The 4,762-nt window shown below is 47.5% G+C and overlaps 1 non-coding gene across 1 annotated transcript; it reads left to right on the top strand.

Moving 5' to 3' along the window:
- The first annotated feature begins 4,392 nt into the window (after positions 1-4,392).
- On the top strand, positions 4,393-4,501 carry LOC129642559 (U6 spliceosomal RNA). Its single transcript, XR_008709818.1, has one exon. It is a non-coding gene; the product is annotated as a U6 spliceosomal RNA (small nuclear RNA).
- The last annotated feature ends 261 nt before the right edge of the window (positions 4,502-4,762 follow it).

The following is a 4,762-nucleotide window of genomic DNA, read 5'->3' as shown; positions in this document are numbered from 1 at the left end:
TTGTAAGGCTTCCTCAGACAGCCATTTTGCTTTTTTGCATTTCTGTTCCATGGGGATGGTCTTGATCCCTGTCTCCTGTACAATGTCACAAACCTCCGTCCATAGTTCATCAGGCTCTCCATCTATCAGATCTAGTCCCTTAAATCTATTTCTCACTTCCGCTGTATAATCATAAGGGATTTGATTTAGGTCATACCTGAATGGTCTAGTGGTTTTCCCTACTTTCTTCAATTTAAGTCTGAATTTGGCAATAAGGAGTTCATGATATGAGCCAGTCAGCTCCTGGCCTTGTTTTTGTTGACTGTATGGAGTTTCTCCATCTTTGGCTGCAAAGAATATAATCAATCTGATTTTGGTGTTGATCATCTGGTGATGTCCACGTGTAGAGTCTTCTCTTGTGTTGTTGGAAGAGGGTGTTTGCTATGACCAGTGCGTTCCCTTGGCAAAACTCTATTAACCTTTGCATTGCTTCATACTGTACTCCAAGGCCAAATTTGCCTGTTACTCCAGGTGTTTATTGACTTCCTACTTTTGAATTCCAGCCCCCTATAATGAAAAGGACATCTTTTTTGGGTGTTAGTTCTAAAAGGTCTTGTAAGTCTTCATAGAACTGTTCAACTTCAGCTTCTTCAGCATTACTGGATGGGGCATAGGCTTGGATTACCATGAAATTGAATGGTTTGCCTTGGAAATGAACAGAGATCATTCTGTCATTTTTGAGATTACATCCAAGTACTGCATTTCGGACTCTTTTGTTGACCATGAAGGCTACTCCATTTCTTCTAAAGGATTCCTGCCCACAGTAGTAGATATAATGGTCATCTGAGTTAAATGCACCCATTCCAGTTCGCTGATTCCTAGAATGTCTACGTTCACTCTTGCCATCTCCTGTTTGACCACTTCCAATTTGCCTTGATTCATGGACCTAACATTCCAGGTTCCTATGAAATATTGCTCTTTACAGCATCGGGCTTTGCTTTTATCACCAGTCACATCCACAACTGGGTATTGTTTTTGCTTTGGTTCCATACCTTCATTCTTTCTGGAGTTATTTCTCCACTGATCTCCAGTAGCATATTAGGCACCTACCGACCTGGGGAGTTCCTCTTTCAGTATCTTATCATTTTGCCTTTTCATACTGTTCATGGGATTCTCAAGGCAAGAATACTGAAGTGGTTTGCCATTCCCTTCTCCAGTGGACCACATTCTGTCAGACCTCTCCACCATTACCCGGCTGTCTTGGGTAGCCCCACATGGCATGGCTTAGTTTCATTGAGTTAGACAAGGCTGTGGTCTGTGTGATCAGATTGGCTAGTTTTCTGTGATTATGGTTTCAGTGTCTCTGCCCTCTGATGCCTTCTTGCAACACCTACTGTCTTACTTGGGTTTCTCTTCCCTTGGACGTGGGTTATCACTTCACGGCTGCTCCAGCAAAGCGCAGCCGCTGCACCTTACCTTGGAGGAGGTCGCCCCTCCTGACCTTGAACGTGGAGTAGCTCCTTTCAGCCCTCCCCACGCAGCTGCCGCTCCTGGACGTGGGATTGCTTTCTCGGCCATCGCCCCTGACCTTGGACGTGGGATAGCTCCTCTTGGCCGCTCCTGTGACATCGCATCCTGGCGCTCTCGGTCATTGCCCTAGGCTCAGGTAAGGCCAAAGACTGAGCTTCCTGCCCCAGCCAGGAACCTGTTGATTTCTACAAGCTTTTGGGAGAGTGAGCAACCTAACTGTGGACGAGAAAACCAGGTTTAATTCTTACTTGGCCTCTCATTTGTTACTGTACTTTGGGGAGCTGGAATCTCCTTTCTTGGCCTCATTTTCCAACTCCCCTGCAGTAAATGTAGCCTGATGAAATGAACCTGCAGTGTGGCACAGGCTCTGGAGCCTGCATTTAAACCCCTCTCAGTGCCTCAGTCTCCTTATCTGTAAAATGGGGAGAATAAAACCTATCAAATAGCGTTGTTTTGACGATGAATATTTCAGCGTGCTTGTTGTTTGCCAGGCCACACTGAGTGCTTTCCATAGATTAATTCCTTTAATCCTCAAGACAGAGCTGGGAAGTAGCCACAATTATTACTCCCATTTTATGGATGAGAACACTGAGGCTCCATTTAAGTACCTCGCCCAAGGGCACCCAGCTGGGAAGTGGGAGCTCTGGAATTTGAACTCAGACACAGTTTGGTGCACAGATAGTTCCCATATACCCTCTGCCTCGTACAGGTGTGGCCGCCCTCATGATCACCATCCCCCACCATCAGCTTGCAGTGTGCTAAGTCAGTTCACTCATGTTCAACTCTTTGTGTCCCCATGACTGTAGACCGCTAGGCTCCTCTGTCCATGGGATTCTCCAGGCAAGAATACTAGAGTGGGTTGCCATTTCTGCCTCCAGGGGATCTTCCTAACCCAGGGATCGAGTCCGTGTTTCTTATGTCTGTCTTCTGGATTGGAGGTGGATTCTTTACCGCAAGAGCCACCTGGGAAGCCCGCCATCAGCTTGCTTATAAAAAAACAGGAAGGCTTCCTGGAGGAGGCAGGGCAGAAGCTGGGTCTGGAATGGGGGAGAAGATTCCTGCATCACAAGCAGGAGAATGCCTTTGTGCAATAAGGAATTGAGTGTACCCAGATGTGCCTGGATGAGTGGCAGAGAGAGGGCCTGGAAAAGCCCTGAGGAATAAAGTTACCAGATGTTCCAGTTACCTATTGGTACATGTCAGTCCACCCCAAAAGATAGCCTACAACAAAAGACAGCCACCGTTTTTGTAGCTCATGAGTCTGCAGTCGGGCTTCTCATCTTTGCTCATGTGACATCAGTGGGGATCAAAAAGCAGCTAGAGGCTGGACAGCTGGGGCTCCTCAGGCACCTTGCTCTCTCTCTCAGCAGGCTTACCACATGGTCTCTAAGCATCACGGCCTTGGGGCGGCCAGCTTCCAACACGGCATGTCCAAAGAGAGCCCGAGGAATCCATCGCCCTTTATGACCTGGCCTTGGAAGGCAGCCAGTGTCACTGCTGTCACACTCTATCGGTCAAAACAGTCACTGGCTCACCCAGACTGAGGGTGCCAGGGCGGGCCGGGGCCTGGGCAGGACCTTTTGATGGAGGAGTGGCAGATTTCTGGCAGAGCCTGTGTGGGGGTGGCAAATACTATGCTGCTGCTGCTGCTGCTAAGTCGCTTCAGTCGTGTCTGACTCTGTGCGACCCCATAGATGGCAGCCCACCAGCTCCCCCGTCCCTGGGATTTTCCAGGCAAGAACACTGGAGTGGGTTGCCATTTCCTTCTCCAGTGTATAAAAGTGAAAAGTGAAAGTGAAGTCGCTCAGTCGTGTCTGACTCTTAGCGACCCCATGGACTGCGGCCCACCAGGGTCCTCCGTCCATGGGATTTTCCAGGCAAGAGTACTGGAGTGGGGTGCCATTGCCTTCTCCGAATACTATGCTAGATATTTAAAAAAATATATTGTCACAGGAGGTGACTGGGTCTAGAGCAAGGTGTCAGCCATGAAGCCTGCTCTGCCTGTGCATGGCAGACTCAGTCTCCAAGTCCTGGGTCAAGTGACTATATGCCTCAAAACGTTTTTTAAAGCTTTTTAAAATGAAGATCATGGCATCTGGTCCCATCACTTCATGGGAAATAGATGGGGAAACAGTGGAAACAGTGTCAGACTTTTTTTTTTTTGAGCTCCAAAATCACTGCAGATGGTGACTGCAGCCATGAAGTTAACTTACTCCTTGGAAGGAAAGTTATGACCAACCTAGATAGCATATTGAAAAGCAAAGACATTACTTTGCCAACAAAGGTCTGTCTAGTCAAGGCTATGGTTTTTTCAGTGGTCATGTATGGATGTGAGAGTTGGACTCTGAAGAAAGCTGAGTGCTGAAGAATTGATGCTTTTGAACTGTGGTGTTGGAGAAGACTCTTGAGAGTCTCTTGGGCTGCAAGGACATCCAACCAGTCCATTCTAAAGGAGATCAGCCCTGGGACTTCTTTGGAAGGAATGATGCAAAAGCTGAAACTCCAGTACTTTGGCCACCCCATGCGAAGAGTTGACTCATTGGAAAAGACTGATGCTGGGAGGGATTGGGGGCAGGAGAAAAAGGGGACTACAGAGGATGAGATGGCTGGATGGCATCACTGACTCGATGGACGTGAGTCTGAGTGAACTCCGGGAGTTGGTGATGGATAGGGAGGCCTGGCGTGCTGCGATTCATGGGGTCGCAAAGAGTCGGACACGACTGAGTGACTGAACTGAACTGAAAAATGTTTACTTAGGTATGAAACACGACAAGGTGCACAGATCTTAAGTGGGCGCTTAAAGGACTTTGACCTACGTCTCCACTTGGGGGATCACCACCCAGATCAAGACACTGACCATTTCCGTTGCCCAATCAACTACTCGTGCTTGCTTCAGCAGCACATATATTAAAAAACTGGAACAATATAAAGCAGATTAATGTAGCTGCTCTGCAAGGATGACAGGCAAATTCGTGAAGTATTCCATACTTTTGGAAAAGAGAAGAATAGAGTACATTAATGTATATATAACTTCCCAGGTGCTGCTAGTGACAAAGAACCCACCTGCCAATTCAGGAGACATAAAAGATGTAGGTTTGATCCCTGAGTAGGGAAGATCCCCTGGAGAAGGAAATGGCAACCCACTCTAGTATTCTTGCCTGGAGAATTGCGTGGAGAGAGGAGATTGGCGGGCTGCAGAGTCAGACAAGACTTAATGACTAAGCAATTACAGCAACGTATATATATGAAGTCT

This window comes from Bubalus kerabau, chromosome 1 (assembly GCF_029407905.1).
Source record: "Bubalus kerabau isolate K-KA32 ecotype Philippines breed swamp buffalo chromosome 1, PCC_UOA_SB_1v2, whole genome shotgun sequence".
Lineage (NCBI taxonomy): Eukaryota > Metazoa > Chordata > Mammalia > Artiodactyla > Bovidae > Bubalus > Bubalus kerabau.
This window is presented reverse-complemented; position numbering and strand designations above follow the sequence as displayed.